This window comes from Ascaphus truei, chromosome 2 (assembly GCF_040206685.1).
Source record: "Ascaphus truei isolate aAscTru1 chromosome 2, aAscTru1.hap1, whole genome shotgun sequence".
NCBI lineage: Eukaryota > Metazoa > Chordata > Amphibia > Anura > Ascaphidae > Ascaphus > Ascaphus truei.
In genome coordinates, this window is record NC_134484.1 from 79,907,811 (window position 1) to 79,920,967 (window position 13,157).

At 50.5% G+C, this 13,157-nt stretch overlaps 1 protein-coding gene across 3 annotated transcripts in view; it reads right to left on the reverse strand.

Moving 5' to 3' along the window:
• Positions 1 to 10,335, reverse strand: part of WWP1 (WW domain containing E3 ubiquitin protein ligase 1) — a 133,332-nt gene extending 122,997 nt beyond the window's left edge. For 2 of the 3 annotated variants that reach the window (XM_075582981.1, XM_075582976.1), the window contains exon 1: positions 10,182 to 10,335. The gene's annotated coding sequence lies outside the window, so the exon portion shown is untranslated. Of the gene's footprint in view, positions 1 to 7,962; positions 7,984 to 10,181 lie in introns of those variants that run through there. The other variant, XM_075582978.1, reaches the window with a different exon arrangement.
• Between the last annotated feature and the right edge of the window lie 2,822 nt (positions 10,336 to 13,157).

Genomic DNA, 13,157 nt, shown 5'->3' on the forward strand with positions numbered 1-13,157 from the left:
TGGGTTTTGATGCATATGGTTTACTGGCTATGCATCAAACCCCAGGATGTGCTGACAGCTGTGTAATGCAGCGAGCCTACGCTTATAAGGGCTTATGTAAACATGGATTTGAGGCAAAGGGGGACATTGTGTGCTCATTTGCATGTCATTTCCCAGAATCCCTTGCTGCAGTGGAAGCACTGTATGCTAGGTGATAATGGCAAAAAGCAGGTTTGCAGACCTGTCCAAGACATGTGAATGTGCTCACAAGTGATCTATTTGCTATATGCTTGTATAACATTGAAATAGATCTAAATTCCTTTTGATCTAATTTTTTCCAATTTTTTCTGTGTTCACTGTTATATATTTATATTTTATACTGCGAGTTTTAGTATTTCACCCTTTAGTATCTTTCTGATTGTGTGGTGTCTTACCTCATTATATGCATTTACATCTGCATTTATATCTGCATTTATATCTGTGTGTTAACTGTTTGTTTCTCCCCTAGGAGTATTCATTGCTATCCAACACACATCACTGCTCTCTTTATGTAATTTAGTCTCGTTACATATGTACAGTGCTCGACAAATCCACTCGCCCCCTCGCCTGGTGTGTCAGCTGCCGAGGCGGCTGAAGACGAGAGCAGAAGAAGCTGGCGGTGGCGGCAGATCACCATGTCAGCAGGAGCTCTAGATGGCGGGCGACGGAAGAGGCATTTAAATCCATGCGAGCAGGAGAAAAGCCGGGTAGGAGCACGCTCCTGCTATCCGACCCGGAAGTCTTCAGTAAAGTTACTGAAGACTTCTGGGTCAGACCGCAGTGGCGCACTCCTACCCGGCTTTTCTCCTGCTGCTGCTCACATGGATTTCAATGCTCTCCTGCCATTGTCGCCCGCCATCTAGAGCCCCTGCTTACATGACCCTCTTCTCCCGCGTGCCTTTTTTTCCCCAGGCGAGTGGCATTTTTTTTATAAATTGTCGAGCCCAGCATATGTATGTATATGTTTTTTGTTGCAAGTTGATTCGTCAATTGCAGATGTTTTGTACCGCCCCTTTTACGCCATGACGTCGACATTTGGGACTATTTATATGGTATCTGTGCCCTAAAGACTATCATTGCACCCCTGAGGAAGTTCAGTGACCTGAACGAAACGTGTAGGGTGGTCCCTGAGATTTGCAAGTATTATAAGCGCTGCCTGCATCAAAGAAGCAGAGAAGCGGAGTCTCCTATTGGCTGACACGTCATTGTGAGGTCATCCGCCGGTGAACCCGGGAGACGCACAAGGAAGACTGGAATCAGCTGAGCACTAGCAGGACGCTGACACAGTCAGACACAGTGTTCTAAACGCTTGTGATTACCCGGAGCATGCGAGTTGAATGGGCTCTCTGCTCATTTAAGTTTTAATTATAAAATTGTGTTACACTATTCTACCTCTTCTTTTTGTTGTATGATCTGGAGAGTTCCTGTTCCATCCACCACTGATCCAGACATGATTATTATCTGAAAACGCTCGAACTTCATTTCCACCACGTGAATGGGCACTCACTAGATTCATCACATAATTAATGTTTTATTGCATATTTGCACTGTGTCTTTTTTCATCTTTTTACATGCCTGAGGGGAGTTAGCGCTTTGGAGTGTTTTGTGACGTCTAGGTCAGCGATACGCAAACTGGGGGGCGCGGGCAGTTGCAGAGGTCCCGCGCTCTCCCCCTAGGCATTTAAATTAAATGCCGGGGGACCGCGCGAGGACTCTGCAACCTCTACTTACCGAGGTTCAACCGGCTCCAGGACACGTTAACATGGCAACGCGGCGGGTCACGTGACGTAACACGACCCTGCGGCATAATTTGATGCCGCGCAAGGTGAGGAGTGGGGGGGGGGGGGTGGTGCACCAAGGAGGAGAGCAGGAATGGGGTCTCGGTAATAAATGTATGCACAACTTGGAGATTATTCATATATTGTACAGTAAATAAAAATACCACTTGTGGTGCATTTCCATGTCGCAGACTGGTCTGCAACCCTGTCTTTCCCCATTATCTCTTAGCAAACAGTGCTTCCACTGCAGCCAGGGATTCTGGGTAATGACATGCAAATGAGCACAGTGTGTCACTCCTTACCCAATTAAACATGGAACCCTAAAAACGTATGCCGGCCGCATTATTTTCAACGAACACCAAGTCAAACTACTCCATGTAAGATGACATCGCAATTGATTCGGATATTCTTTGTATAAAAATTCAACTTAATAATCTTTACAAAAGCCAGTAACAAAGCTGTTAAATACAGAGCATGGTGTAGACGTGTTCATCATTACATAATAAATACATACGCACAGCAATATATTAAATCCAAAGGACACATGGGGTTAGCCTTAAAAATCTAATGGCGTAATTGCTGCAGTGTAGCACAAAAACAGAAGACCTCCATGATTCAGAAGAAAATGGTATTGATTTAAACAGCTATCCCTGCTGCTTGTGGTCCTTTGCTGTGGTTTGTTTTAAACACACACCACCCTACCCCCCCACACCCTTTGGAACCTTATGTGCCTGGGTACTGTAGTGTACTCAGTACCCAGGCAACATACACAGCAGGAACCTCTCAGGGTGCTACAGTCCATGGTGCAGACATTTGGATTTTTATATTACTTATTTTTCTACATTGGGCTTTCAGAGCAGAGATTTGAATTATTCTTATCTATATTTTTTTCCCCCTTTACGTCGGCACACCAACCTAAGAGGACCCATCGGTCTCCAAAATATTTATTTTTGAAATTACTCTACAAGAATTTGTGTCCGGGGGAAACAAGAATGGCCACTGGGGTCCGCCAAGAGAAAGTGATGATATTGCACTTATCTTTGTTTTGTGCTGGCAAAAGTAAAGACAGTTACATATGTCGGCAATCGAGAGCTCCCAATGGTTCATATAAGATACATTGATTTTGAGAGGGGAGTTACGGGTTTAAATGATCAAAATCAGAACTAGTGAGCTTGGATGACTTTATTACACCCAATTATTTATGTAGCATGATTAGCAAAACATTAGTATCATAATGTGGCAAGACAAGCCTGTGGAGTGAAAGTCCTTCCACAGGTATTGTACCGGGCCAGGAAAACTGTTACTTGTGCACAGGCGCAATGAGAAATATTTTGTCATTGACCATTGTTTATTAGAAATTAACTGCATCATATGTTCTTTATTCATAACGGATAGTCATCGGTCTACAGTCAAAACAACTCTGTCAGTTAAGCCGCTGTTCTGCTATAGATTATAGTATGTGCTGCAGCAGAGGAGGGCAACTCCATTCCTCAAGGGCCACCTACGGGTCAGCTTTTCAGGATATCCCTGCTTCAGCCCAAGTGGCTCAATCAGTGGCTCAATCTGACTCAGCCACCTGTGCTGAAGCAGGGTTATCCAACCTGACCTGTAGGTGGCCCTTGAGGACTGCAGTTGCCCACCGCTGTGCGACAGTATAGGCTGTAAACTTATTAAAAGTCTTACTGTAAATCAACAAAGAACTGAACAGATGGTTGGTAATTCATGTCACTTTACTGCACTTTTAATAAAGCGAACATTGCAGCTTCAAAACTTTAGGAAAGTGCTATGGACGGGACCCTCACAGTGAGGATACTGGTCCAGTCTTTCACATACCTAACCCCTTTGCAGCCAGAGGGTTGGAGTTAGCAACATGCGTTGCTGGCCCCTGTGGCAGCAAAGGGATGCAGTGTCTATTAGGGAGAAGGAGTGGCTCAGTGAGTAAAGACACTCACTTGCACTGAGTTTGAAGCAGGGGGACCTGGTTCAATTCCTGGTGGCGGCTCCTTGTGACCTTGGGCAAGTCACTTTATCACCCTTTGCCTCAGGCACCAAAAAAACATAGATTGTAAGCCACACGGGGCAGGTACCTGTGCCTGCAAAATGTCTCTGTAAAGCGCTGCGTAAAACTAGCAGCGCTATACAAGAACATGCTATTATTATCCGTTATTGGTTTCATAACGGACGGATTCTTGTTCTGCTATGAAACATAAGTTGGTGAAGTATTGGTAGTGAGAGACCCTTAGGCTGCGGCCATAGTAAGAGCTGCGGCGCAAGCCATGTCGCTCGCGCCGAAAACAAAAAAAGGCAGGAAGGAAATGCTCGTGTCCATAGACAGCGCGTGCACGAGAGCGCCAAGGCGGCAGATGCGTGGCGAGACAAATTTGTTTGAATTTCCCGCGTTACGGCCGGGTCACGTGCGCGGTTCAGCCAATGAGGGTGAACCGCTCGTGTCGTCACTGGCACGCCCCCATCAGGCAACCCCGTAGGCCACAGATTACTTCAAGTACAGGGACGCGTGACGTCACGCGCCTACTATCGCCGTTTGTTACATTTTTTTTTTAATTTAACAAGAACAATGGCAGCAAATTGGCAAAAACAGGTAGATCTAATCCAAAAATCTGGCTCCAACAATGCTATTTGAAATGAAAATTCTTGCTTTGGCATTCAATGGCCAGAAAGACAAAAAAAAGTGTAAAAAGTCCCCGCAAAAAAGAAAAATTGTTAACCCATAAAATTATTATGTATAGGTGTTGAAATGCCGGGACAAAAATAGCGACAAGAATCACTTCTTCAGACAAGCATGTATCTCAAAGAATACAGAGTACATTTGAATAAGAGGATTATGAACCTTTACATTCCCTCCAAGGGCTGGCACACCGGTGCACTGTTGATGTTGCAGCAACATCATAGCAGGATTGCTCAATTTGTAGGAGAGATCAGATTCACCCCTCTCCAGGACTGGTGAGTGCAATGTCAACAGAAGAGAAGGACCTTTCATTTCCATCAAGTGACACAATGTGACCACGTGATTGCTAAGGCCGAGGCCCCGCTGCCTCAGTTAGCGCGTCCGCACTGCATGCAGGCGGCGCGTTGAGGCAATTGACCGCTACCTGCAGTCCGTAGGGAGCGGGAGCGTGGTTTGAGGAGGGAGGGCGTGGTTTGAGCGGAGGGCTGCAGCGGGGGTCTCCCGGACTGCAAGAGAGTGCAGCGAGTCCCCACACATGCCCTCTGCTGCTCGCTCTCCGTGCTGCTCCTCCCCCCCTCCGCCCCCCCCCATACGGTCCACACACACACACACACACACACCTCCTGTAGCTCCAAACAGCGCGGCAAACCACCAGGACCTTGCAGCACCGACGGGCTGACGCATCACAGCACATAGTCAGCCCTGTCGGAAGGCGGCAGCGGGGCCCAGCACACTTGGGGTAAGGGGATGCTGGCCCGCACGCACGCGGCGCCATCGATCGCAGCGGGAGCCTCAGCCTAAGTAATTGCAATCCTGGAACTGGCTTCCGGTACTAAAAAGATCCTACAAAAGTTTAGTACCCCATCATTTCATCTATGAAGTACTTTCTTGTTGGTCATTAAAAGGTAACAACTTACAGCAGAGCTGCTCAACCTTTGTCCGAGCCACTGATTGGGCCATCGGTCCTGAAGTGGGGATATCCTGAAAACATAAGGCTAAGGCCCCGCTCCCAGAGTCAGCGCACCCGCACTGCAGACAGGCGGTGCACTGACATACACAGACCACGATATGCGGTCTGTAGGGAGCGGGTGCCGGAGCGGGAGGTGGGCGGGAGTGGGAGGTTTGACAGGGAGGGGGGGCGTGGCTTGAGCGGAGGGACCCGCTACTCTCCCCCCCCCCCCCTCCCTCCCTCCACGGACTCGGGCTGGAGCTGCTGAGGGTAAGTATTAAACACACACACACACACAGGCAGGCACTCACGCACTCATACACACACACACACACACACACAGGCAGGCACTCACGCACTCAGGCACACATACACACACAGACAGGCACGCACGCTTTCACTCCACACTCCTCCCCGCTCCCCGAAGCCTCTCCTCCTTCCGAAGCCTCCCCTCCCCATTGGCTCACAGCCACACCACGTGACGCATCAACGCTAGACATCACCATTTTCTTGTGTCCCCTAGCGGCTGACGCGCCACAGCGTGTAGTGCTCTGTGCCGCCAGGGGGGGCCGGGACCGGCTCGCGAGGATTCCCCTGCTGGTGGGGAACTCGCGACATGGCCGCCCGCGCCAACGAGCGCAGCGGGACCGAGGCCTAACGCGGTGGGGGAGGCGGGGTCTTGAGAACAGAGGTTGAGCACCACAAACCAGCCCACCTCCACGTCCACTAATAAAACTGTAAACTAAACGCAATCCGGAGACAAGTTTGTCAAAACTTTAAATGCAGACTTGGAATCACTACAAAGGTGCTCTGTTTTATGAGACCTAAACAGGGAGGTTTAACATCAAAAGCTCTGGCAAACAACATGTCTGGTGCCACAGAGCTGGTCATGATGCCTTGTCAATTATAAAAGAAGCTTTAATCATTCAATTGCCTCTCTGTGTTATGGTGAAAACTAAAGCAAAGCACACAATAGGAATCAACCGTCAATGGTTGAGGATGAAAAACATTGGAAAACAGACAGGAAGCTCCACAGGAAAAGTTAGAAAGTACAATACAAAATCATACTAAAGATGGAGAGAAAGTGAAATGTAGAGTAAGGCCAAGCTCATGGTGGCAGCGTCGCTATGTGCGCGCACTGCAAGTACTCTTATCCGATTGCCTATGGTAGTTCCTCAAGTGCCCGCGGCACTGTGCGCGTCGACGCTGCTACATTTTACCGCCACATTTCGGGCTGCAGTCGCGTGACGTCGGCGTCACGTGAGCGGTTTCAGCCAATGAGGGCGAACCAGCTCAGTGACGTGTTCGCCACACCCGTGACACCCCGATTGCCGCGACCCATCCACTGTAGCTAGCGCACACATCGCTGGGGCTACAGGAGTGCACGCGGGGCACGCACGGAAGAGAGCACCCGCGCCATAACCATGAGCTTGGCCAAAGAGTAAGGCTGCGGCCCTGCTGTCTGCGAGGCAGGCAGCGCGTGCATTCGAGTCCCCCGGTCTGCAGAGAGCTGCATGGGGAAAGACGGGGGGAGGGACGGGGGCACGGCCGTGACGTCACCCGGCAGCGTCGCCCTCATTGGCTGAACTGCGGGGGCGTGGCCTTGCGCTCCGTCGCGACTCCTGCTCTCAATTTTCTTGAGAGCAGGAGTTTGTCAGCGCAGCGCGGCGGCCCCCCCTCGCAGCGGGCCCGGCCCCATTGTGGGGAGATCTTGTCCCTGCAGCGTCCGCCACAGCGGGCGCTGCAGTAGCCAGCGTGGACCTGGCCTAAGGCTAAGGCCCCGGTCACGGCGCTCTAATGCGCGGCCGCGCTTTTGGCTGCGCGTTCCGGCGATTCCCCGGTCTGCAGCTCACTGCAGGAGCAGAGACCGGGAGGGGCGTGGCGGAGGAGTGACGGGGGCGCGGCCATGGCGTCACCCAGCAGGTTCGCCCTCATTGGCTGAACCACCGGGGGGAGTGGATAGCCGCTCGACGCGAGTGCATGCTCTCAATACTATTGAGAGCAGGAGTAGCTCTCGCGCGAGCGCTGCGGCCCCCCTCGCAGCGGGCCCGGCGCCATTGCGGGGAGGGCTCTCGTGAGCGCAGCGTCCGCCACAGCGGACGCTGTAGCAGGCAGCGGGGGCAAGGCCTTAGAAGGAAACAGCTAACCAAAGTGACAGCTAGCCACAGACGACCTTACTGAATATGGGAAAAGGCAAGGCAACGCAGCGTTAATGTATTTTCATCAACTTAGATGAAAATTAATGCATTACTCCCTACTCTTTAATAAACAAAACCGCACTGCTCAAATAGGATATAAATAACCAGTCTACCAGGAACAAATATCCCTCACTGTTGAGATATCCCAGCTTTTGAGTCCATTGATCTGTGCAGCATTATGTAGATTGTAGTGGGTCGTCTACCTATAACCTGCAGGGGGCTGGTAGAGCTGCTTTGTTTTGAAGCATTTTTTAATAATGACATTGTTTGGATACGTGTGATTTTTAAGTATTTGTAATAAAAAAAAATTTTTTTGTACGATACAATAAAAACCTGATTATAGCATTCAATTGTAAGTTCAGGGGCCTTCCAGGTTCCCGAGATGCCTGCTGGTTTAGTTGCCATAGTTAGGGAAACCAAAAATCGCCACCATATCTTGAGGTTGCATGGTCCAATAGGAAGCTGCTATAGAGGACATCGGGGCTCCCAATTGGATGAATGTGGGCCATCTTTTAAAATCCAGGAAGCACAAAGGTAAGGAAAACAGTAAGCGGGTCAGGAATCAGGTCAAAGGAGCAGGATTGATGCTTTAGTTTACAGAGTAATGGCCCAGTAAAGAGAAGGAGAAAAAGCTAGGTCACCAAGACAAAGAGAACAGGAAAAAGCAATCCACAGAGGCAGAGTAAGCAAGAGGGAGAAAGCTATGTACAACCCTTAACCAATATGGCGAGAAGTCAATAATGCACAGTTAACATGCTGACTTTCATTCATGTGAATGGGCAATATAGCACGTTATCTTGAGCAGACCGCTTCACAGCATATCAACAGATACCAACTAGAGCAGGGGGTGGACAACTCGTCCTCAATAGCCACCGAAAGGTCAGGATATCCCAGCTTCAGCACAAGTGCTGAAAATCGGGATATCCTTAAAACCTGACCTTTTGGTGGCCCTTGAGGACTGGAGTTAGTCAGTCCTCAAGTAGAGCGAGAGAGATCCAGCCACAGAAAGAGCAGAAGTGAGCGTTACAAACAGACATTCACCAGGATTCATTATACTCCAGCATAAGTTGTTACACCCCGATCCCACATTAACTGGTATTGACTTGTATGCCATTAACGTGGGATCACTGCACAACAACCTGTTGCAGATATTAGCAAATCACCACCATAGAGCAGCTAGTCACACAGAGTAGAAGGAGAGACCGCTACCCAGAGAAGGAGAGAGCGTGAGCACAGGGAGAGGCAGCACATCATAGCAAGGGCCAACGGGGAGAGAAGAGGGAGCATCGCAGCGAGGGCCAACGGGTAGAGAAGAGGTAGCATGACAGCGAGGGGGAAAGGGGGAGCATGACAGCGAGGGCCAAAGGGGGGAGAAGGGGGAGCATGACAGCGAGGGCCAAAGGGGGGAGAAGGGGGAGCATGACAGCGAGGGCCAAAGGGGGGAGAAGGGGGAGCATGACAGCGAGGGCCAAAGGGGGAGCATGACAGCGAGGGCCAAAGGAGGAGCATGACAGCGAGGGACAAAGGGGGGGAGACCTTTACAGAGTGAGCAAAAGGGGGCAGTGATGGAGGGGGAGACCGCCAGTCAATGAGAGGAGGAAACAGCTAGTCCCATATATAAGAGGAGAAAAGCTACTCTGTAACAAGAGGGCAATAAAGACGAGACAACTGGTAACAGGAAGAAACAAGGGGGAGGGACACCGAGCGCGCACAATAGAGGGCCAGAGCCCGTCAGAGAGCGCACAATAGAGGGTCAGAGCGCGCACAATAGAGGGCCAGAGCGCGTCACAGCCCGCACAAAAAGAAAGCCAGAGCGTCACAGCACGCACAAAAAGAGAGCCAGAGGGCGTCACAGCGCGCAATAAAAGAGAGCCAGAGGGCGTCACTGCGCGCAATAAAAGAGAGCCAGAGGGCGTCACAGCGCACACAAAAAGAGAGCCAGAGAGCGTCACAGCGCGCACAAAAAGAGAGCCAGAGAGCGTCACAGCGTGCACAAAAAGAGAGCCAGAGCGTCACAGCGCGCACAAAAAGAGCCAGAGAGCGTCACAGCGCGCACAAAAAGAGAGCCAGAGAGCGTCACAGCGCGCACAAAAAGAGAGCCAGAGAGCGTCACAGCGCACACAAGAGGGCCAGAGAGCATCACAGCGCGCACAAAAGAGGGGAGAGAGACAGACAGTCACAGTGAGGAGGAGAAAGATAAGAGGACAGAAGCTACCCTGTAATCAGAGAGATAAATACGAGTGAACTAGTAACAGGCAGAGGACCGCAGATAATCACTGAGGGATGACAGTCACAGAAAGGGAGTCAGGACTCGCTTAGTTTGCAGCACAGAGAGACATTGCAGGTACGAGCTGCGGCAGAGAGACAGACAGAGGACACAGACAGCTGGGATGGGAGGGCAAACAGAGGATGTGAGAGGAGAGTGCGAGAGGCTCCAGTGACTATCTCCCAGGCCAGAGATCAGCCTCTCCTCCTCCACTCCCCGCAGGCCTCACACATCTCCCCCGCACCCTGCGCCACGTCCCCGCAACCCGCCGCAGCACGGTACTTACCGGGGGCGGGTATCCCGTCCACAGGCTCCCCTCCCCGGGCCGCCCCTTGCTCCTCCTGTGCTGCTGTCCGCCTCACACTCTCACTGCACCCGATACCGCCGCGGCCATCACAGAGCGCCGGCACTGCCAGCTCCGCCCCCCGCACGTCATTCTCCCCGCCCCCGGCACGGCATTCTCAACGCCCCGCCCCCGGCACGGCATTCTCAACGCCCCGCCCCCGGCACGGCATTCTCACCGCCCACGTGACGTCACGCACCGGCCAAACTACCAACACCTTACCACTAGCAGAAGTGTTACGACAGCTAGAGGGCCGGGTGACAGGTGACGTCACGTTAATCCTACGTACATTTGGGCATCTTGTTACCTATAGATCATATATGGTTTATACCAGCGGTGCGCAAACTGGGGGGCGTAAGGTTTTATTTTGGTGGGAGCGCGGGCGGTTGCAGACGTCCTGCGCTCATCCCCGAACCATTTAAATTTAATGCCGGGGCACCGTGGGAGGCCTCTGCAACCTCTACTTACCGAGATTCAGCCGGCTTCAGGACGCGTGACCATGGCAATGCGGCGTCATTCATGCGACGTCGGTTGCCATGGTAACGTGATGTCAAATGACGCCACAGGTCACGTGACGTCACACAGCCCCGTAGCGGCAGCGGGGAGGAGAGCGGCTGGCTCAGGAGGTTGCAGCAGAGTGCGTGCGCTTCCGGCGAGTGCCGGGAGAGTACAGGTGTATTGTGGGCAGTTGGAGGGGCGACTGGGTCGCCGGCGCTCCTTGGCGGGACGCCGGGAAGGGCGCCACCATGTTGGAAATGTTGCGCATGCGCAGGAGACTCGCCCATGCGCAGTAATAGCGCAAGAGCGGCGGCCAGTGCAACACAGGGTTCTGAGGAGAACCACAGCCCCCAGGATGCCAATAGGTCACTGAGATTCCCTGCAGCCGAGATTGTTACATTTGGCGCGCCAGGGACCACGCCAGTCGGACCTGGGACGCATATAGGGTAGGGTGTATGTGTGCAGGTGTCTGTGGCATCTGCACTAGGCTAGAGGCCCCAGCTAGGCCCAGACTCCTTGTGTAGCTTGTGGTTGCTGCAGAGACAGGCCCATAGATAGGGACACTGCCCCTGTAGTACCTAAGCATAGGGACAAAGCCAGGACGCGGCTGCATCCTGGCCTCAGGTGCTCTGGGACCAGACACCTGCTTCTACAAAGAGACATTGCATATGATGGTACCAACCACGCGGGACCCACCCAACGCGGAGGCGAACTCATCGCTTACATCGCTGGATCAGTGGATCCTATCTTCCACAGCGCGCCCGGGTGTGGGATCACACTTTAGTGGGGCAGTGCTGTCTGACACTTTGGGGTGGGCTGACATTGTGGACATGGTGTTGGGAAAGCACGGTGAAGGGGCACGGCCCTGCAAGGCTTGTACGTTTTGTATTCTTCTGTGTAGTAAAACGGTTATACTTGTACAAGTGTGTTTTATTGCATGGGGTCCCTGTAACAGGTTAAACCCACACAGCGGAATCCCGTACAGGTGGAGGCGCCACCAATTACCAACTCAGGAACACCCCAGGTTCCCAGCAGCGGAGGCTCAGATTTCCTGTGAGCCACAGGGATCACACTGCACCACACACACAGTAGCCGCACATCTCCCAGGGGGTGGGGGAAAGTGTGCTACATATATTTAAAATATATATTGTATATATAATTATCAATATTGTTATTAATAATAGTAATAATGTTGACATTTACTTTGATGTATGGTATTATTATTTTATTTTTACCACTAAACATGTCTGTATCACTATAAAGAACTTTCCATACTGGCTAACATCTGACAATTTTGTAGGTTTTATGAATACAACAAGGAGTAAACAGGCAAAAATATTTTGACAGTAAAATATAACCGTAAAATCTGATAAATCAAAAACAGATCAGAAATTAAGGCCTGATGAGATTTGCAGAACATCTGAAATGATATTGTTATGGAGATTTGAGAGGGAGGTTTCTTGTTCGATGCCTTGCAAGAGAAGGAAGAATGTAGGAAAATCTGTTCTTTAGCTCATAATAATAATTGTTTTTTGCTTGTATAGCGCTGATGTACATAGAATTTGTGCAGGCATGAGTCCCTGCCCCATGGAGCTTACAATCCTATTTTTTTGGTGCCTGAGGCATAGGGAGATAAAGTGACTTATCTAAGGTCACAAGGAGCTGATACCATGATCTAGGGTCAATGTTGTCAGTCAGTGTCTCTACTCACTAAGCCACTCCTTTAGCCCCAAATGGGGAGGGTGGTCAGTATGGACCTGTCAAATGGGTGTACATCAGTTGTACCGTTAGTTATCTCATACTTTTACAATAGAAAATAGGTACTTTTCGCATATAACAGGAAAGTGTCATTATTTGGCTGACTTCCCCATGCAGAGAAGAGATGTCATTGCTCGTGTATAGGTAAACATAATGGAATGGTGTGAAAGGACATGAGATAAGAGACTAATCTACCATCAAACATCTATGACAAAAAAATTGTTGGAGTTGTAGTAGGCGAATCATGGAAGGAGCGAGTTAGCAGGGTCAATTAGGTCAACAATCTCCTGGTCACAGTAACATGCTCAGTTGACAATGTATTGGTTCACATCTTTAGCGCATACGCCCCAAAAGCTGGTTGCAACAAAATAGAGAAGACATATAGCAGCAAAGACATTCAACAACACTAGAAGACTTCCAACAACTGCTGAACAGGAAGTTCCAGCCAGTGGAGAAGAGGAGGTACGATGAATACTGACAGGCAACTGGTCCAGATGGAATACCAGTCAAAGTATGAAAGGTGCTAGAGTTTGGAGTAACCGTGCTGGCGCAGTTTTTCAACATGATGATTGAGGTAGAACAGATACTGATGGCCTGCCGAGTCAACATAGTTGTTCCCATCTTCAAGCAGAAGGGTGACATGCATCAATGCTCAAATTATCG